The sequence below is a fragment of the Protopterus annectens genome, chromosome 2.part1, assembly GCF_019279795.1.
Source record: "Protopterus annectens isolate FY-2018-M chromosome 2.part1, PAN1.0, whole genome shotgun sequence".
Classification (NCBI taxonomy): domain Eukaryota; kingdom Metazoa; phylum Chordata; order Ceratodontiformes; family Protopteridae; genus Protopterus; species Protopterus annectens.
The window spans coordinates 1,836,670,366-1,836,693,754 of NC_056729.1; the positions used below are offsets into that span (position 1 = coordinate 1,836,670,366).

The 23,389-nt window shown below is 39.0% G+C and overlaps 1 protein-coding gene across 3 annotated transcripts in view; it reads right to left on the reverse strand.

The window, feature by feature from the left end:
• Nucleotides 1-23,389, reverse strand: part of LOC122794658 (transcription factor COE3-like) — a 2,019,913-nt gene that overhangs the window by 98,915 nt on the left and 1,897,609 nt on the right. The gene's annotated exons all lie outside the window — the stretch shown is intronic.

Sequence of the window (23,389 nt, forward strand, 5' to 3'; positions counted from 1 at the left end):
TAAGGCTTGGTAACATTTGGATGTTTGGATGGTTCTACTTTCTATTTATTAATTCCACTGAGATAGACACAAAAAAAGGCACCTATTGGATTTTCTTGATTATGCTTATAAAACAGTTATATACTACTTATGAAACAGTTATATACTACTTATGAAATAGTTATATACTACTTATGAAACAGTTATATACTACTTATGAAACAGTTATATACTACTTATGAAATAGTTATATACTACTTATGAAACAGTTATATACTACTTATGAAACAGTTATATACTACTTATGAAACAGTTATAAACTACTTATGAAACAGTTATATACTACTTATGAAACAGTTATATACTACTTATGAAATAGTTATATACTACTTATGAAACAGTTATATACTACTTATGAAACAGTTATATACTACTTATGAAATAGTTATATACTACTTATGAAACAGTTATATACTACTTATGAAATAGTTATATACTACTTATGAAACAGTTATATACTACTTATGAAATAGTTATATACTACTTATGAAACAGTTATATACTACTTATGAAACAGTTATATACTACTTATGAAACAGTTATATACTACTTATGAAATAGTTATATACTACTTATGAAACAGTTATATACTACTTATGAAACAGTTATATACTACTTATGAAATAGTTATATACTACTTATGAAACAGTTATATACTACTTATGAAACAGTTATATACTACTTATGAAACAGTTATATACTACTTATGAAACAGTTATATACTACTTATGAAACAGTTATATACTACTTATGAAACAGTTATATACTACTTATGAAACAGTTATATACTACTTATGAAATAGTTATATACTACTTATGAAACAGTTATATACTACTTATGAAACAGTTATATACTACTTATGAAACAGTTATATACTACTTATGAAACAGTTATATACTACTTATGAAACAGTTATATACTACTTATGAAACAGTTATATACTACTTATGAAATAGTTATATACTACTTATGAAACAGTTATATACTACTTATGAAACAGTTATATACTACTTATGAAATAGTTATATACTACTTATGAAACAGTTATATACTACTTATGAAACAGTTATATACTACTTATGAAACAGTTATATACTACTTATGAAACAGTTATATACTACTTATGAAATAGTTATATACTACTTATGAAACAGTTATATACTACTTATGAAATAGTTATATACTACTTATGAAACAGTTATATACTACTTATGAAACAGTTATATACTACTTATGAAACAGTTATATACTACTTATGAAACAGTTATATACTACTTATGAAATAGTTATATACTACTTATGAAACAGTTATATACTACTTATGAAACAGTTATATACTACTTATGAAATAGTTATATACTACTTATGAAACAGTTATATACTACTTATGAAATAGTTATATACTACTTATGAAACAGTTATATACTACTTATGAAATAGTTATATACTACTTATGAAACAGTTATATACTACTTATGAAACAGTTATATACTACTTATGAAACAGTTATATACTACTTATGAAATAGTTATATACTACTTATGAAACAGTTATATACTACTTATGAAACAGTTATATACTACTTATGAAACAGTTATATACTACTTATGAAACAGTTATATACTACTTATGAAACAGTTATATACTACTTATGAAACAGTTATATACTACTTATGAAACAGTTATATACTACTTATGAAACAGTTATATACTACTTATGAAACAGTTATATACTACTTATGAAATAGTTATATACTACTTATGAAACAGTTATATACTACTTATAAAATAGTTATATACTACTTATGAAACAGTTATATACTACTTATGAAACAGTTATATACTACTTATGAAATAGTTATATACTACTTATGAAACAGTTATATACTACTTATGAAACAGTTATATACTACTTATGAAATAGTTATATACTACTTATGAAACAGTTATATACTACTTATGAAATAGTTATATACTACTTATGAAACAGTTATATACTACTTATGAAACAGTTATATACTACTTATGAAACAGTTATATACTACTTATGAAACAGTTATATACTACTTATGAAACAGTTATATACTACTTATGAAACAGTTATATACTACTTATGAAATAGTTATATACTACTTATGAAACAGTTATATACTACTTATGAAACAGTTATATACTACTTATGAAATAGTTATATACTACTTATGAAATAGTTATATACTACTTATAAAATAGTTATATACTACTTATGAAATAGTTATATACTACTTATGAAATAGTTATATACTACTTATGAAACAGTTATATACTACTTATGAAATAGTTATATACTACTTATGAAACAGTTATATACTACTTATGAAATAGTTATATACTACTTATGAAATAGTTATATACTACTTATGAAACAGTTATATACTACTTATAAAATAGTTATATACTACTTATGAAACAGTTATATACTACTTATGAAACAGTTATATACTACTTATGAAACAGTTATATACTACTTATGAAACAGTTATATACTACTTATGAAGTAGTTATATACTACTTATGAAACAGTTATATACTACTTATGAAACAGTTATATACTACTTATGAAATAGTTATATACTACTTATGAAACAGTTATATACTACTTATGAAATAGTTATATACTACTTATGAAATAGTTATATACTACTTATAAAACAGTTATATACTACTTATGAAATAGTTATATACTACTTATGAAATAGTTATATACTATTTATGAAATAGTTATATACTACTTTCCATTTGTAAAATAGTTCCTTTTTTATAACAAGTGTTCTATATTACTGTCTTTTTGTGGAGCTTTTTTCCCCGGGCCTCTACTGAAAATGGACATGTATCCAGCTAGACTAGCCTGGTCAACAAATGTAAAATAAAATAAAATAAATAAATAAATTTGCTAAACACCAAAGTTGTTTAAACTGGCTGATATGTATGAAAAAAAACACAGGCAGCTCTCTGGTGCAAAGGGATAAAGCCTGACTGTGACCCCAGTGACCTGGGTTGGATTAGTTGATCTGTTTGCAAGAGGATAAACTGGGAAGGGACTGGGGAAACAGCTCAACTGCAGCTCACTTATACAGTGAATAACAGCTGATGGACTTCTGTTGTAGAAATGTGACCAGCAGGATTATATGGGAGCATTACAACTGCAAAGGCTCATGCATGCAGTCTATTTAAGGTGCAGATGTGTGAAAGCCCCCCCTCCCCCACATAGCCCTAATATTTCAAATATTAAACCATGCTGGACAGTTAAGAGGCAGCAGGGTAATACAGCATGTTACACAATTCTGAGCTAGCAAAGATGATTGCATGTCACTATCAGCTTTTCAATAAGATAGCAGCTCTGATAAGACCCACCCGAAGGGGGGACCCCAACAATGGATGATGAAATGAGTTATACTGACAAGATGACATGAGGAGAAACAAATGGGCCAGTGAAGAACTGGAGACGCATGATGACCATATGCGGTAAAGACCAAAAAAGAAAAGTGTAAACTTCCTTTTTCATAACAGGTTTGTGTCTTGCAGTTCAGTCTAAGTCTGCAGCTTCAAAACTACCAAATGACAGGGACTGGGTAGGGCTGAGTACTTTTAGACTTGGGTTGAGTTGTTCTGCCCTGGTATCTATAATTTACTTAGGCTTGGTTAACCAGGAATGAACTTATATTTAGATCTATTCTCCTCAGAGGTCACCTAGTGTTACTATCTGACTAAGTAACTTATTTGTAATCCTCTTGTATGGCTCCTCAACTAGCTAGTCTCACACCATAATCTCTTCTACCGGCCTATACCACAACTAACCTTTACTATACTGTCCTTGTATATGTCCTCTAGTTTCATCCACATGCTAGGCATGCAAACCTGTGACAACAGCTTATACTACAACTAACCTTTTATTATTTTTATTTTATTTATTTGTCATTTGCTTGGGGGGGGCATCCGACTGGGCTTAATAGCCTTTTTTTCAGTGGAGGCCCAGGGGAGAAAAGCTCCACATACAAAAAACATAATAATAATCTTAATAACATAATACATTCCACATAGTCAAACAAACGCACGGTACAATCCATGACGTGCATTATGTTACTTATGTTACATTACATTGTATGTATGAAAAAGGAGACGTATACATACTATTTACAATAATACATTCCACATAGTCAAACAAACGCATGGTACAATCCATGATGTGCATTATGTTACTTATGTTACATTACACTGTATGTATGAAAAAGGAGACGTATACATACTATACATACTATTTACAATATTAAAGGAGACAGAGCATGTCATTTCAGGGTGCATGGTAGTCACACAGTGTCAGTTGTTAGAAAGTAACATTCATATGCTGACCAATAACATCCACTGGTACAATGTGACCCAGTTTCCAAGAGACGTGAAAGTTTTAGTAGAACTCATGCGGAGGTATTAGTTTATGGTTTCCTTGTGACTCAAAGCTTAAATTTCAGTAGGATTAGTGCAGAGGTGGGGTAACTTGGAGCTTGGTTGGAGAATTTGGCATGGTTGCATTAAGATTAGCCTGGGACTGAACAGGAGCAGATCCAGTTGTTTGTGTTTTAAGCAGATTTTTGAATGAGGTGGGATTATCTATACTGAGAATATTTTGGTGGATGGCTTTTCATTTTTTGAGATTTGATTGGAGTAAATGGAGTCACCAAAGTTGTTATTTGATTTGGAAACTTTTAGGAGGAATTTGTTAGAAGGTCTTAGGAGTCTGTAATTGTTTTGGCATTGTATTAGGTCTTGTATTGCTGGACATTTGTTGTGCTGGATAATATGGAGTGGGTTATAGTAATTTGGTTGTTAGTTAGGAGGTTAGGTAGTTCAAGCCATTTTAGTTGTTGGAGGGCTTTCCAGTGTTGACTTGTTTTAGGTAGATTGGCAGCAAATTTGATAATTTTGTGGTCGCAAGTTTCTAGTTTATGTAGGTCAGTTTTTTTCTGAAGTTTCTGAATACTGGGTTGCCATATAGTGGGGTACATAGAAGGTGTGACTTGGCGATTCTTTGTCTGATGGGGTTGGTGAGGTAGGGTTTGATTCTATATATGGTGCCTAGTTTGATATTTTTTTAATAGCTTGACTTAGATGCTTGTCAAATTTTAGACAGTTGTCAATGGTAACACCTAGTAGTTTTGTTTCTGTGACTGGTTCAATTAATGTTTTGTTGAATGAGCTAATTTTTATGGTTTGATTGTGGTTGTTGAATTTGTTGTGGCTGTTTTGGAAGATCATTAGCTTGTTTTTTTGAGGGGTTTGGATAAGTTGGAGATTGTGTAGGTAGGGCTCTGTGGGTGAGAAAGATTTTTGGGTGGTTTCTTGTAGTTGAGTTAAGGAGGGAGCAGGCAGATGACAGTGGAGTCATCAGCATACTGGATAAAGGTTGCAAGTTTAGTGGTCAAGTGAAGTTTGTGAAGATAAAGAAGAGGGCACAGTATTGATCCTTGTGGGATGCTGACGATGACTGGTAGTAGTGAGGATAGGTCTTGTTGCCATTTGACTGTCTGTTGGAGATTGGAAAGGTAACTGTGGAACCAAGACAGTGCTTGCTGAGATAAGTTAAGGGAGGCAAGTTCATCATTTAGTGGGATATCATGTCAAATTCTTTAGATATTTCCAAGAAGATTGAGAAAACATGTTTCCCTTCATTTTTACATGGTTTATGATGTTGGTAAAGCTTGGTACTGCAGTTGTGCTCTGATGAAGTCATACTATTTGATGAAAGCGCTTAACCTGTAGTTTTTGTGTGACTAAACCGTTTCTGTGGACTCGCAACGTTGTGCTACTATTAGTTACTTGGTTTAATTTCAGCACTTGGGCGCCAACTGTTTGGACAGGTGAAGGGAAAGAGAGAAAGGGGACCGTCTGCAGGGTAGTCAGAGACCCCCTGCTTTGTAAGGAAAGACTGCCTTTGTTGTGAGGATGACTGAGAGCTTCCAGGCTTCTGTTGTCTCTTGCCTCCTCTGGAAGACTTACTGGAGGGGTGTTGAGTGTGGCTATGGATGAAAACAGGCTTAGAAGGGAAATTGCTGTGAAAACTGGGCACAGAAGAAACCAGGATCTGTTTCAACTCCTTGGATTCTTTGTGCGCATCCATTATCTTAGATTTGTTTTTTTTGTTTTTTTTAAAGATTTTTATTAATTTTAACATAAATAATTATAACATTAAAATTCAACATTGAAATAGAAGAATGATAACAGATAACACCATTGTCTTAGATTTGAAGTCATCCTGAAAGGGCTGCTGCCTGAGCCAGGAAAATCTTCTAAGAACTGACCCAGTAGCAGCTGCCCTGGCACAAGCCTCCACAGAATCATAGCTGCATTTAATGGAATGCTTTGCCACTTGGGAGGATGCTCCCAAGATAGATAGAGTCAAGGCTTTTCCATCCGAGTCTTGAAAGACCTGCAATGGCATTAGATGCCTGAGACAAAAGCTCTACGGAGTACTTTGTCATATGTGTCTGATAATTAATGGCCTTGAAATCCTCAATGGCTGACATATAGGCCTTTTTACCCAGCCTCTCTAGGGTTCTAGTCTCTTTGTCAGATGGGAGAAGATTAGAGGAAGGAAGCATCTGGGAAGGTTTGTCTGTAGCTACAGAAATAACTGCTGGGTCTGCAGTGAGACTGCTGAAGAGGAATTTACAACCCTCACTGACCTTGTAGAAGTGGTCTAACTTTTTGGGGACTGGGGCCTGGGAGTCTGGAGTTTGTGAAGCATTGTAGAAAGCATTCAGAAATGCAGGATGCACAGGATCCAGATCAAGATGCCTGCAGATGGGCCAGGGATATCAACTTGTAGTAGTTGATAATATCTTTTTCTGGACTTCTGAAATTTGGTAAGTATCCCATTTGAAATGTTCTCCCATTTTCAAAAGAGTTTCACTAAAGGATATCTCCTGCACTGGAGAGTTGGCACCTGCTGACTTCTCTTCAGGGGAAACATATTCCTGGGAGGAAGGCATTTGTGTAGAATAAGCCAGAGATTCCTCTTCATCAGAGGAAAAATCATCAGATGAATCATTGTTCCTAATTGTTTTTTGAGAAGGTTGGCAAACAACTGGAGGAGCAGTCTCAGAGGAAGGTGGTTTAAATGCCATGAAGGCCTGAAATAAACTTTGAGAAAAGACTTGATAATCTGAAGAGTTCTGTTTGGTAGGGGACAAATGCTTAGTCTTGTTTTTTTTTCTTTGCAGGCAAAACAATCCTATACAACATCAGAGGACCAGACGAAGGCCTACGTTCAAATGTATCAGACTGTAACTCTTTTCTTGCTTGGGTGTGAGGTACCCCCCAAGGAGTTTTGAGCCTAGGTTGTTCCCCCACAACATCCTGGTCAGCTGTCTGTTCGACCACCTCAGATGTGGTCAAGGCCAAAGCCACGGTGGCTTCAGAACTGGGCTTGGCCTGTGAATCAGTACCTGAAGTCAGATGAACCTCTGGGTTGATAATCACCTCAGGGGAAACATTGGACATTGGAGGTGCAGGGGAAGCCACAAGCCAAGGTTTCTTGGCCATGTTCTTCACCAGCTTGGTGTCAGACCCTGAAATACCCTCCATACACTTAGCTAGTAGCTTAAGCTGTTGCTTCTCTAAATATATAGCAAGAGAAGAAAGCCTGCTTCTAAGGGTCTTTGGAACAAAGGACTGGAAAATGCTACAGGGCCTATGGTCATGATTAGGGTGTAAACAAAAGAGACACTGAGAATGGCTGTCCTTCTGTGGAATTTGTCTTCCACACTGATACTTGCCCTTCTTGGATGACATAACCAAAACAGTAGTAAGAGAAAAAAATTCACTAATGGAGTACTTATCTGGCAAAGGTCTGAATTTGCAAGCATTGAAATGATGAGACCAATGGTCAGAATTGCTTTCTGACTGGTGGCAGAAAAGTTCTGAGGATGGTACATGTGTACGTCACTTTTATGGCCTACATCTGAGGGCAGCCTACGTGCAATGTTCCAGATACCCTACAGTAGTATAAGACTTTTGTATACTGGCTGACATCAAGTTGTCTTTAGGTTGGAGGTCCCTCAGGTTAAGAATATTACAGCAAGTGAATAGAAGGACATATATAGTGACATCGGCATGTGGACATACAATAAATGTAATACTATAAGTGCATAGGCATATACTGGCATAACCATGTGGATACACCACAACATCAGTGTGTGGATACACAGTGATATGAACATATAGGCATGAAAAGGCATTAGAATGTGGGGATGCAATGACAGGGATACTCTGTTTTATCCGAGGACAAATCCTGGCATCAGCAAGTTTTTTTTTATTTTATTTATTTATTTAACATTTGTTTACCAGGAAAATCCAACTTGGAACAAAGCTAACTTTCAGTGGAGGCCCAGGGAGAAACACTCCAGATGTATGTCTTTGTAATGTGGGAGGAAACAGGAGTACCCAGAGAAAATCCACACAAATGCAGCGAGAACATGCAGACTCCACACAGAAGGCACTCCAGCCAAGAATCGAACCAGAGAACCTCTTCCTGTGAGGTGAGAATGCTACCGCTGCACATCTGCACCATCCAAGTTGACATGCACATACGCCAGTGCATGATAAACGATAACATCATAGAGCGTGGACATGACGGAGTATACAAGAGTGGAGATAGAATGACAGTAAGTGGAGAAGCAATGTTGTCCCTGTAAGGATATAAAGTGAACTCCGTCCACAGGCAAGGATGTAGACGGGCATATACAACAGTGCATAGATAAGCAAAGACATGAAATGGCATGAGATTGCAATGATTTTAGAGTGTCGACATGTAATTACATCAGTGTGCCAGAACCAGCTGAAATAAGCATGTGAATGTACTATGGCATCAATCCACTGACATTCAATGATATTAGTATGTGAACATGCAGTGAGATTAGTATGTGAACATGCAGTGAGACTAGTACATGGAGATGACATGAATAAATGGGTATGCAATGCTATCAGTGCAAAAATTATGCAGTGAACTGTATCTGTAGACAAGCAATGACATCAGCAAATGGGCATGCACACACACATTAGTGTGTGTGGATATGGAAGCGGTGCAATGACATCATAATGTGGGCATGCAATAATATCAGAGCCTGGATATTTATGCAGTATGACCTCATTCATGGACTGTAAGCATCTTCCCTGCTTATGTTTATGCTTTTTGAATCTATATCTACAAGAACGGTCCCACTATCACCTGGATGCCAAGAACTCCATCTTCAACCACATTAGGTTATTATTTCATACTCCTAACACCAGTCCATCTAATGCACTGCGCCATGCTCCAGGACTGCTGTGCTTTTGAATGGGGACTCCAATGAGAGTTATTTCACCTCCAGTTACTTGTGAGTTTACCATCTCCAGGTTTTTTAGCCATTACTGCAAACTTTGTACAAACTGGTGGTAACAACATAGAATAAAACACAAGGCAGTGCAAAGAGTGTCTCTTCAAAGAGGCACTTAACATAGGCGATCTAGCGTAAGAGAAAGTAAGCTGCATCCATAAGTATGCAGATTTGTAAAGCAAAGTGAATGAACACAAAGGCTGTCGGAGTTATGTTTTTTTGTAGGAGTAAATTCCTCATGCAGGAAACTATGCCTCCAGCACCCCATTATGTTTAATTAACTCAGTAGTTGCTACTCATTTGGGAATATTTTTCCCAGGGACACAATAAACATATTTTTTACACTAATGCGTATCTGCTCTTTCACTGTTGTGCATTGAGTAACTGCACTCTCCCAAATAAGAAAAGGGAAAAAAATTAGAGATACCCTGTGGACAAGTTTTCCAAAATATGTAAATAATGTTAAAGACAAAAAGCTGAGCTATATTAGCAAGTCAAAACATGAAATGGAAAAAAAATGTTTAACCAAGATCTTCTTCTTCTTCTTTCGGCTGCTCCCATCAGGGGTCACCACAGCAGATCAACTGTTTCCATTTCTTCCTGTCCTCTGCATCTTGCTCTATCACACCAACCACCTGCATGTCCTCTCTCACCACATCCATAAACCTTATCTTAGGCCTTCCTCTTTTCCTGTTACCTGGCAGCTTCATCCTTAGCACCTTTTTCCCAATATACTCTGCATCCCTCCTCAGCACATGTCCAAACCAACGTAATCTTGCCTCTCTGGCTTTGTCTCCAAACCTTCCAACCTGGGCTGACCCTCTAATATACTTATTCCTAATCCTGTCCACCCTCGTCACACCCAGTACAAATCTTAACATCTTCAACTCTGCCACGTCAAGCTCTGACTGCTGCCTTTTTGTCAATGCCACTGTCTCCAACCCATATAACATAGCTGGTCTCACTACCCTCTTGTAGACCTTCCCTTTCACTCTTACTGGTACTCGTCTGTCACAAATCACTCCTGACACTCTTCTCCACCCACTCCATCCTGCCTGTACTCTCTTCTTCACCTCTCTTCCACACTTACCATTACTCTGAACTGTTGATCCCAAGTACTTAAACTCATCCACCTTCGCCACCTCAACTCCCTGCATCCTCACCATTCCTCTATCCTCCCTTTCAAAGAAAACACCCTGGCTTGACCTATGCATTTAAGCATGGTGGAAATATTTCTGAGGAGTATTTATTACTTAATAATTTGTAACTGAAATGGAAGTTGTAATTAACTGTCTAAATACAATATTGTCTTATATGACATCATTTTGAACAATGACAATTTAGAAGAAGGATGGATAATGCAAACAAATACAAGTTCCTGTTTTAAAGTGAAAGGGCCTACTGCCCATGCTTGTCAAAATGAATCCCTTATCTAAATTACCTCTGCATAGATTTTTGTCCCCCCATTCATTTACATTTTCTGTCAACAGTTAAGAATCTCTCCATTTTAAAATGTTTGTATTTGAGACCTGTGTTCTGTATCTTTATAGAGCAGAACCATCTTTCAATAAAGTTTATACATATTTCTGCAGAACTGCAGATGTGTAAATAACCCTCCACCTAAAATTCCATCTTCCACTACCATTAAATTAAACAAAGTAAAACTTTTGTAGGAGCTAGTCCCCCCTCATGCACACGCATGCTTTGTTCCATAAATATTTTAACCCCATGGTTGCACAGCTGTAGAGAAAACACACGCCATGATTCTGCAAAACTCCGGTATTAATGATCCAGTTAATAAGTTAATAAAATGCATTTTAAAGCAGAGAAGGTTGACAAAACACATAAAAAAAAAACAAATTTACACAAGAGTATTGTTTGGGTGTTAAAAACATAGTATATTTATGTTTTAAACATTTTTATGTGACTTTTTATGGCTGCATCTTTTTAAGGTATAGTCATGTGTTTATCACGTGATGCGGTTTTAGGCTTTCTTTGCTATGATTACTTATGTGTTCATTCCGAAAAGTCCTAAATTAAATTCATTTTGTTTGCAAGTGGTAACTATTCATGTTCCCTGTTTCATCATTCCACATCAGAGGCGCTATTCTTAAACTGGGCTTTTATGCTGTGTGAAAAGTCCTACTACTTAGTTAATGGGCTGTTTTCTCAAATTTTACTTAGAAAAAAATGAATATATCAGCCCTAGTTAAAGATGGGGGTGCATCCCCACTAACATAGCCATAGTGTGTGAGGATTCACTCCCTGCACTCCTTTTCTTAATATTAAATTCTCCAAGGTCACACAACACAACCTCATGGAAAGTATGCCAGAGCCAGTTACTATAAATCAGTAAATAATTCACATAAGAATCAGACATCATGTTTTCCAACTAAGCTGTTCCTCCAAAAAGGCAAAAGAGAGAAAAATCCCTGCACGATGACTAGTTCCCAAAATGCAAGTTTATCTAACCCGAGCGAACATTAAAGTTACTGTTGGTGACATTTTATCTATGCGCTCTGATAATTACACATTCGATGGACATAAATAGGAAAAATTCACATGCTTCCTTAAGGCACTGCTGTGATGCATGCAATAAGAACATATAAGAGCTTTTTTAACAATCTCAGATAAATTATCAAACATTATGAGTGTCAGTGGCATCATTTTGTTTTTACTTCCTTTTTGTTAAAAAAAACTCTAGCAATATGCTTTATTTCAGCCTTTCTGCATTGATTAATACTCAAACACATTCTGAAACGTCACAGCTTTCTCTTTATGATCTGTCAAGTAGCCAGCTATAGCTGTGACATTTTATTACCTTTCTGTAGTCTGTTAACCAAGAAATATTCAGTAGGCAGAAATGTTAGTTTTCAGGTATAATCACTCTAGCTGAGTAAGTTTTTTTTTTATAAACATAGTACACAATTACATGTTTGAACTAATCCCAGTTCTATGATATATAACTTTTTCTAGCATGTTTCTTAACCAGTAGTGTAAGAATGCTATGCTACTTGCTCAACATTCTTAACATTACTACACCGATACACCACTTTGGCATTTCTGGTTTGAACCTTATAGCTAGCAACATGCTTACTAGCTAGAAGTGTTGTGTGTAGAACTTAGAACACAGAATTAGGACTTGAAAGTTCACAGGTTCAAAACTGGCAGACTCTGCTTAAGCAGTAGATGGGTGCTGGTTTCAGTGTCCTTTGTTATTCAGTTTTGAAAATATGTAGCCAGGAGCTGGTACTTAAGAGATAAGATGAGCTGCGTTACCTCGTATAAAAAAATAAATAACAAGTTATGCTATCCTGAAATACTCTCGCAGAGATTGTAGTCGTGTTCTGCTACTAGAAGTATGGAAATGAATAAAACAAAAATAAATTCAAACAGCTGAAAGAAGGTTGTATCTAGGCTCCTGACTGCCTTATCTTTTGTACTGAACTTGTAACACAGGTACTGAGAATCTACAGTCTATGTTAAAAAACTTTTATCACATCAGCTGCCTGACCCGCCTGCAAGCTATTTACTGCCATACAACAAACAGTATTGTTATGTACTGCACCCCTGCAAAGTACAATATAAACCCATACAGCATATGGAAGTTAATATCCCTCTTATAATGTGTACGCAGCTCTCTTTCCAGATACTATATCTCTTGAAGCCTGTGCTGTGGTTACAGTTGCCGCTGCCATGGGCTCCCTAATTGTTTGGTTTTAATGCAGAAGCACACTCATGTCATGCGGCTAGCTCTTCCTTATGCCCCCCTGTAATTGGAAAAAGTGCCCTGACCCCTGACCCCTATCAAAAAGATGAGTCATCTGACGTTGGATAAATAGGCAAGAGGGAATTAAGTGGTTTACTCCAGTACAGAGTGTGCACTGGTCGTGCCTCTATCTCATATCCTCACTCTTCAGGGAGACATGAGTCCATTACGCAGACAGCCTGAAGTGAACGAGTTCTCTTGCAAGGACGTGTCTGATTATCAGATGAAATGCTTGTTCGAGTTTTGAGTGAGGCACGGAGGGGTGAGAATGGATTGGAGGCTAAAAGCCTTTGTTCTTCTTCATGTCTCACACACACACACACACACACACACACACACACACACACACACACACACACACACACACACACACAAATTCATGTAGAAAAGAGCCAGTGTGGTACATAGGGTAATACAAATAATGTAATAAAAATACAATTAACTAAGAATGAAGCTACATATCAAAACAAACGCAAGCAATAATTTGCAAGGTCACAAATACCGATTGATGCATGAAATGTCCTTCTCTCAACAACTAGTTTGTTTTATATTTTTGTGAACTAAATTATATTAATGTAGAGGAAGAATATGCAAACAGGAGCATCGTACTTTCTTTAAGAACTTATTTTTGTAGACATTGCCCTTGTACAAAACACACTAAATAAAGAAGTACAAAAACAAAACACAGAATCATAATAAATGTGCTGTAAATAAGCAGGTTCAACTATGGAACACTGAATACAACAACGCTGAGGATCAAATACACGAAAAACTAATGCCTGAAAGTCAAAAGGCTGAAATTTTGGCTATAATTGGTTTTGCAGGTTTGCATTCCACCAAACCGCCTGAACTTGTATATACCAACTCCATAGATGTAGTAACTCAAATAGGGGAAAAATCTCTCAAAACAATGTTGTCACCATGAACACTTAGCAGTTGCATCAGTCACTTTGTATGGAAAACAGCAACTATCATTCTGTTCCTTAGCATCCTGTGCTTCAGACGACTGCTGCTCTGGGAATGTCAGCTCATCCACATGAAGATTTACTGAACAGAGTTAGAGAGTGAATCAACAAATCCTTCAGACACCAAAAACACCTCCTCAAAGAGACATGACCTACTCTGAGGTGCTATGACCCCAGAGTTGGTTCATTTAATTGGTTGGATACAGGAGGTCTTTCTCTAACCCTGTCATTTTTTTTTTGACCAACGGATTTGATGATGCCGATTTACTGAAGCAGTGTTTGAATTGTTTTCCCTTAGTAAACTGTAGGGGAGCTGAAAAATGTCAGGTGGGAAATGCTGAAGGCTGTTACATAAGCTGTTGTATTCTCGTTTCTTATTTGTTGGCTAAGCTGGTAATGTTTTCACACAGAAATGACCAGAGTGGAAAAATGCATCTCATCAGAGTGGCTTTATCCAGCCATTTTTATGACTTTAAGCTGAAGTAGTTTTGTGAGCGAATCACAGAAGAGGTGTAGCACTAGGGCCAATGTATCTTAGTTTCACCATCTTTGGCACTGAACCCACATAGGAAAATGACAGTGAGATAAAAGTTATGCAAGAGTCAGGAGTGGACGATTGCATGGAGAATAAAGCTCTGGTGGGGGTGGGATGGGGTATGAGATGGCCCAGGAGCTGAAACATAAAGTCCCAGTACATGATGTTTATTGGTGGATTTGCATAGATGCTACAGGATTCTTGTGAAAGTGTTTCAGAAAGGATAGATACAAGTATTCACAGCACTGGAGGCAACAGGGCAGGGGGGGCAGATTTCCTCCATATGTGGTGGAGATGAGAAGCAGTAAGGGAAGTGAGGTCTAACTCATGAAAAGTGTGGAGCAGTATTTTTCAAAATGAAGTAGAAAATTATAGCAGCTTTTTTTATTTTTATTTTGGATTGAAATGGACACAGAGCTAGAATGAAAAAGAAGGACAAAGTGAAACTCCAAATTGCAACAAGTAAAATAAATTAGATGATTAGTTATGTCCTGGAAAATGTTATTCATAGCAGAGTATACACTGGAAATGGATGACAAGGATGTGGGACGGAGGTAAAAGCTGGAATGAAATGAAGTTAAGGGGGTTTGCAGAAAGATGGGACTTGGGGTGAGCAGGTAAAGAGATTTTAACAGTTTGGCAGGAAGAACTGAGGCAGCATTGCTGGGGTGAAAGTACCTGACAGGTGGTATAGAGGGACTGAGGCAGTAGTGTTGGGGTGAAGGTACCTGACAGGTGGTATAGAGGGTTAAGGCTGTAGTGTTGGGGTGAAAGTACCTGACAGGTGGTATAGAGGGACTGAGGCAGTAGTGTTGGGGTGAACGTACCTGACAGGTGGTATAGAGGGTTAAGGCTGTAGTGTTGGGGTGAAAGTACCTGACAGGTGGTATAGAGGGACTGAGGCAGTAATGTTGGGGTGAAGGTACCTGACAGGTGGTATAGAGGGTTAAGCCAGTAGTGTTGGGGTGAAGGTACCTGACAGCTGGTATAGAGGGTTAAGGCAGTAGTGTTGAGGTGAAGGTACCTGACAGTTGGTGTAGAGGGTTAAGGCAGTAGTGTTGGGGTGAAAGGGCCTGATAGGTGGCATAAAGGGACTGAAGCAGTAGTGTTTTGGTGAAGGTACCTGACAGCTGGTATTGAGAGTTAAGGCTGTAGTGTTGTGGTGAAGGTACCTGACAGGTGGTGCAGAGGGTTAAGGCAGTAGTGTTTGGGTGAAGGTACCTGACAGTTGGTATAGAAAGACTGAGACAGTATTGTTGGGGTGAAGGTACCCGACAATTGATATAGAGGGTTAAGGTGTAGTGTTGGGGTGAAGGTATCTGACAGTTTGTAGAGAGGGACTGAGGCAGTAGTGTTGGGATGAAGGTACCTGACAGTTGGTATAGAGGGACTGAGGCAGTAGTGTTGGGGTGAAAGTACCTGACAGATGGTATAGAGTGCTAAGGCAGTAGTTTTGGGGTGAAGTTACCCGATAGTTTGTATAGAGGTACTGAGGCAATATTGTTGGGGTGAAGGTACCTGACAGGTGGTATAGAGGGACTAAGGCTGTAGTGTTGGGGTGAAGGTACCTGACAGTTGGTATAGAGGGTTAAGGCAGTAGTGTTGGGGTGAAGGTACCTGACAGGTAGTATAGAGGGACTGAGGCAGTAGTGTTGGGGTTAAGGTACCCAACAGTTGGTATAGAGGGACTGAGACAGTAGTGCTAGGGTGAAGGTACCTGACAGGTGGTATAGAGGAACTGAGGCAGTAGTGTTGGGGTGAAGGTACCCAACAGTTGGTATAGAGGGACTGAGGCAGTAGTGTTAGGGTGAAGGTACCTGACAGGTAGTATAGAGGTTTAAGGCTGTAGTGTTGGGGTGAAGGTACCCGACAGTTGGTATAGAGGGTTAAGGCTGTATTGTTAGGGTGATGGTACCCGACAGTTGGTATAGAGTGACTGAGGCAGTAGTGTTAGGGTAAAGGTACCTGAGAGGTGGTATACAGGGTTAAGGCTGTAGTGTTGGGCTGAAGGTATCCAACAATTGGTATAGCCGGACTGAGGCAGTAGTTTTGGGGTGAAGGTACTCGACAGTTGGTATAGAGGACTGAAGCAGTAGTATTGGGGTGAAGGTACCCGACAGCTGGTATGGAGGGTTAAGGCTGTAGTGTTGGGGTGAAGGTACCCGACAGTTGGTATAGAGGGACTGAGACAGTAGTGTTGGGGTGAAGGTACCTGACAGGTGGTATAGAGGGACTGAGGCAGTAGTGTTGGGGTGAAGGTACCTGACAGGTGGTATAGAGGGTTAAGCCAGTAGTGTTGGGGTGAAGGTACCTGACAGCTGGTATAGAGGGTTAAGGTAGTAGTGTTGAGGTGAAGGTACCTGGCAGTTGGTGTAGAGGGTTAACGCAGTAGTGCTGGGGTGAAGGGGCCTGATAGGTGGCATAAAGGGACTGAGGCAGCAGTGTTTTGGTGACGGTACCTGGCAGTTGGTATTGAGAGTTAAGGCTGTAGTGTTGGGGTGAAGGTAACTGACAGGTGTTGTAGAGGGACTGAGGCAGTAGTGTTGGGGTGAAGGTACCTGACAGGTGGTGCAGAGGGTTAAGGCAGCAGTGTTTGGGTGAAGGTACCCGACAGTTGGTATAGAAAGACTGAGACAGTATTGTTGGGGTGAAGGTACCCGGCAGTTGGTATAGAGGGTTAAGGTGTAGTGTTGGGGTGAAGGTATCTGACAGTCTGTAGAGAGGGACTGAGGAAGTAGTGTTGGGATGAAGGTACCTGACATTTGGTATAGAGGGACTGAGGCAATAGTGTTGGGTGAAAGTACCTGACATTTGGTATAGAGTGTTAAGGCAGTAGTTTTGGGGTGAAGTTACCCGATAGTTTTATAGAGGTACTGAGGCAGTAGTGTTGGGGTGAAGGTACGTGACAGGTGGTATACAGGAACTGAGGCAGTAGTGTTGGGGTGAAGGTACCTGACAGTTGGTATAGAGGGTTAAGACAGTAGTGCTGGGGTGAAGGGACCTGACAGTTAGTATAGAGGGTTAAGGCTGTAATGTTGGAGTGAAGGTACCTGACAGGTGGTATAGAGAGACTGAGGCAGTAGTGTTGGGGTGAAGGTACCCGACAGTTGGTATAGAGGGACTGAGGCAGTAGTGTTGGGGTGAAGGTACCCGACAGTTGGTATAGAGGGACTGAGTCAGTACTGTTGGGGTGAAGGTACCTGACAGTTGGTAAAGATGGACTGAGGCAGTACTGTTGAAGTGAAGGTATCTGACAGTTGGTATAGAGGGACTGAGGCAGTAGTGTTGAGGTGAAGGTACCTGACAGGTGGTATAGAGGGTTAAGGCTGGAATGTTGGGGTGAAGGTACCCGACAGTTGATATAGAGCGACTGAGGCAGTAGTGTTGGGGTGAAGCTACCCAACATTTGGTATAGAGGGTTAAGGCTGTAGTGTTGGGGTGAAGGTACCCGACAGTTGGTATAGAGGGACTGAGGCAGTAGTGTTGGGGTGAAGGTCCGTGACAGTTGGCCTAGAAGGTTAAGGCTGTAGTGTTGGGGTGAAGGTACCTGATAGGTGGCATAGACAAAATGAGGCAGTAGTGTTGGGGTGAAGGTACCTGACAAGTGGTATAGAGGGTTAAGGCAGTAGAGTTGGGGTGAAGGGACCTGACAGGTGGTATAGAGGCTTAAGGCAGTAGTGTTCGGTGAAGGTACCTGACAGTTGGTGTAGAGGGTTAAGGCAGTAGTGTTGGGGTGAAGGGACCCGATAGTTGGTGTAGACGGTTAAGGCTGTGAGCTGTAGCTGCTGTTGATTCCACTAACCCTTACTTGACCTTTGTTCCACTAACCCTTACTTGACCTTTGTTCCACTAACCCTTACTTGACCTTTGTGACCATCAGCAAATCACTTAACAAGACAGTGCCTGAGGACATCTGGAGATTTGGTCTCAATTCCGCAGTAGCCCTGGACCGTAAACCTGGTAATTACCTATGAAGCTAATGGAAGGAGGTGGGAGGGGATTTCAGTTACTGTCACATGCCACTTCAGGGGGAAGAACAGAGTACTAAGCTATATATGAGTGGCAAAGGATTCTCACAACACTGGATGCACTGAAACTTTGTGAGGAGTCTAATACCTTTGAATGAAGAGGTACAGCATTACTTGCAAGAAGGGTGGGGACATTTACAATTAAATCTTCAATGTTGTATAATAAGGTTTTGTTGAAGTATTAATCTAAAATATGTACTTCAGAAGTTGTTCCTTTTTGTATATGATAGGATCTTTGATACTTTGTCAATTTATGGAAATGTTTTCTCTTTTTTTATCTTTTTTGCTTATGTTAGATGACATGTGAAGGAGTATGTATTGTGTGTGTGAGTGAGGGGGTATGTCTATTGTTTTATTTATTTTTTTTGTCCTTATGTACCAAAAAAAAAACAAAGAATAAAGATAAAGTTATGCAGGAGCATCCCAAAATAGTGCGGGAGATAGAAAACTTGTGACAAACAGAAATTGACACTTGGGGTGGGGGATTATTGTGTCACTAGAAAATCCAATAAACTCTGGAGTATCACATCTTTTATGCTGGGATCAAGCCACACAACATTCCTGTGGCAAATGTCATAGTGGTGTTAAAAGTTAAGATCAACCTTCACACCGATAATCCTAAAATTGTACTGTGCTAACTGTAGTATCCTGAATACATCACTAGGAGTCCAGATTACACACACACAATTGGATTGTTGTGTGTTTATTCAAACCAAAGTAATCCAGTCTTATTTAATTAAAATGATCTTGCTTGCTGAGACACACATGTGCCTATGGTGACAGCCATAAAATATTGATTATAAAGTAAAACTTTAAAACCATTTAAAACATTGGGTATTTTGTCCAAGGTATAACATTTACAAAAAGAGTCCCATCTACAGTAAGACTGCCCTCGGTTTGTGGAGCACCAGACCTGTCATTTAATGCAGAAAATTGCAAGATTATGCCGTCTGGAGAAGGACGACATACCTTCTTGGGTAAGCCATTTCTAAGGCACACTGAATGCTAATGAATGCTGGGACACATCACTTACAGGTGCTGCAGTTTCCTTGACTTTTGCAGGGTAGCAGTACTGTAAGATCACATCTAGGGACTGCAGTCTAGTTTAGATGGCCATACAGTAGCAGGTATCTCAGAAACTCTGACATCATAGCTCATAGAGTTAAAAATACAAGTGGCATGTGGTGTCATTCCATATCATTTGGTTTTATTTCTTCATGGGTCAGTCTAGAAAGGAGAATCTTGTACTAATGAGATTACCTAGTTTACAAATGAATTAAATAAAAATAAATGTGACTGAAGCTTTTTAGGGACATAATTTGTGCCATAAAAGCTGTTCTTAACACAACTATTTTTAACTACCTCTGTATCCATCACTTGCTATGTCCTACAGTTCTTCCTCAATCTCCATATCAGGACAGAAATGAGACAGATGTCAGGCACTTCCCTGAAAGTAGGTGAGTTCTTCCCTTTTGGCCCATCCTAATGCTCACCCCTACACACAGCTGGCAGTAATTCCAATGAGGTCCATATGCACTCATTACACTCTCACACATGTGCTCATACACGCACATATATGCACACACGTGGGCACACTCCATTATGAATAATCTGCCTGTACTGTTCCTTCAGTCTTTATCTATATGACTTAAAGTCCAGGCTATATGGGAAGCCACAGGCAGATATGAAAGCCATCTTCCTCTTCAGATGGGTGATGCAGCATTTGAGTAGCTCAACCCATGCCCCCCCCCCCCCCCGCCAAGGTGGCATCACCAGAGTCTAGACCCAATACTCAGAATCTGCCCATGGAGCCTGCAAAAACCTGAGAATCTGTAAGTCATTCACATCAAACAGTGTCTCATACCTCTCAGTTCTCCAGATCTTCACAGAATGTTCAGATTTTTGCCTCATATTTTTCATGTGTTCCTCATAAAATTTGTGTTTTTGTGGCAAATCATTGAAGGACCTCATAGAAACAGACAACTGGTGCCAGAGCCATGGCCTCAAGCTAAATGCCAAAAAGTGTATAGTCATCCCCTTTGGCAAAAACAAAGTGCCCACAAATTACCACATAGGTGGTAATCCATTAAGTACAGAAGAAGTAATTAGGGACCTGGGGACCCAAGTTGATAGCAATCTCTCATTTGACAACCACGTGGCCAAAGTGGTTAGAAAAACATTTTATATAGCCCACCTAATCATGAAGGGATTCACATCTAGATCAGGGGAGGTCATTGTGCCTCTTTACTCATCCCTCATCAGGCCCATAATTGAGTACAATGCCCCTTTTGGGATGTACCTTACCAGACACCTGCAGCAACTGGAAAGACCCCAAAAGTACCTCACCAAGAGGATCAAAGGGCTCAAACAGATGCCATATGCTGCCCGGTTAAAGAAACTCCAGCTCTACTCAGTGGCATACCGCCTGCTCAGAGGTGATCTGTGCCTGATGTATAAAGCCATGTCCAACCCGGAATTAATGGACATGCTGCACCTCAGAAAATCCAAATCCCATCGAGCTACGCGCTCGAGAGACTTGAACCTCAGCACTGAAATAAATAGGACATGCTGGAGGGGCAGATTCATATCTCAGAGGCTCCCTTCACTCTGGAATAAAATCCCAGTCCAGGTTAGGCAGAGTCCCTCATTGACTCTCTTCAAGAGGAATCTTGATGAGTGGATGGGAGATTGTAGGTTTACCCCGGGTATCATTTCTGTGTCACTGTTAGACAGAGGCACAGTATACTAACCTCGAAAAAGGGCATAGCAAAATTAATTTAAAATGGGTGGCGAAAGCCAAACATACTCTGGCTAGGGTTATAAATACCCTAGGGCAGATAGCCTAGTATGAACCTATGAACCTATGAACCTAAGATTGAAGTCACTAAATAATAATAAATAATGACAGACCTTTGAGTTTCAGACATCTTATCGTTCAAAAAATACATGATACAAAACGTGTTATTCTTGCAATTTTCTAAGTTTATAGGAGCAATATTTAAATTCTGTCCCTATTTTGCTGCCTTTGCTTCCCCATTCTTTTTTTGGCTTTGTCCTGATTTCTTGCTCTCATGCGTTTAGTTCCAGGATAAATTTGTTGGTACCCATTCAGTCATCAGGATAGCCATGTACATACCACTTAATCTGCAGGGTTATTCTATTCCAGAGCTGGAGAAGGTACTGCATGGTGAATCTCTCTCTCTAGCACATTTTATTTATCTCCTTCAGAAGATTGAAGTCTCTGGTTCTGGAATTTGTGGAACTATTAGGCTTGAAGAGATCCAGGAGATACAGGACAACTGCGTCTCTAATGGCAAGGAAGCATAGATCAACCCTTAAGAGTCTATAAGATTCGGAATAAGAGGACAGTGCTTCCAGACTCTCTTGGTATCTCAGAGTCTTCAAGTCCCATGATCTTCTTAGTTAGAAACTTCAGGGATCTTTCCAATTATTTGATATGTCAAGTAAGATGCAACCCAGAGGTGTCATTATACTTAATTTACTTTAATTTTAATTTGACATTTGTTTGCCAGAAAAGTCCGACTGGGACAGAGCCCATTTTCAGCAGAGGCCCAGGCAGAAATACTCCAGATGCATGTCTTTGGAATATGGGAGGAAACCGCAGCACTAGGAGGAAACCCACTCAAATGCAGGGAGGACATGCAGACTCCGCAAAAAAGGCACTGGAGCCAAGAATCAAACCAGAGAACCTTTTGCTGTGTGGCAACAATGTTACTGCTGCACCACTGTGCCACCTAATAATTGACCTAATCAATGCATAATATAAGGAAGCAATGACGTCTTTAGATCTGGGTGCTAGTCAATTGTAAATTACTTGCACTATGTAGAAGGATTGTCTGAGTACTGCTGTCAGATGATATTCAAAGAGAGGGCATCCTCAACCTGAATTTCAATACCCCTAACTATATTTTCATTTTGTAGTGGGATACTATGTATACTGTATGCTGAGGGGAGGAATTGTTTATCAAATGTGATGGTACTGACTTTTCTGTGTATAATTTGGGAATATTTTCAATACACCAAGTATTTACAAGTGTGTGTGTTCTTGTTGAAGGATTTGAGTATTACATGGGGACTTTGCAGTAACTCCCACTATGCACCCATCTGCAAACGTAGCCCTGTAGTTCTAGAGATGGGAAGAGAAAATGCCAAAAAGGAAAGGTCCCAGTAATGAGCCCCAGGGGGACACCACTGGCTAAAGTCAAACTTCTGATAATGCTCCTGCCTGGTGCACTGTATTAGTTCTGTCTTTCAGACAGTTTGTTACTCATCTTACCACACAGAGAGAGATTTTTAAAGCATTTAGTTTACTTAGAATACCTGCAAAGGATATTGTGAGAAATGGCTTGTCACATCAAGACACACCGTGTGAAGAACATTACCACTGTCAACAGCTTGTGTAACCCCCTCAAGGAAATTAGCCAGATTCATTATGCAGGAGATTCTCCTCAGTAAATTCAAACTGCTGAGCATCAAGCCAATTATACCTTTTGATATCAGACTCGATGAGGTCCCTTATAACCAATTATACCTTTTGATATCAGACTCGATGAGGTCACTTATAACCAATTATACCTTTTGATATCAGACTTAATGAGGTCAATTATAACCTTCTTTTTCTTAT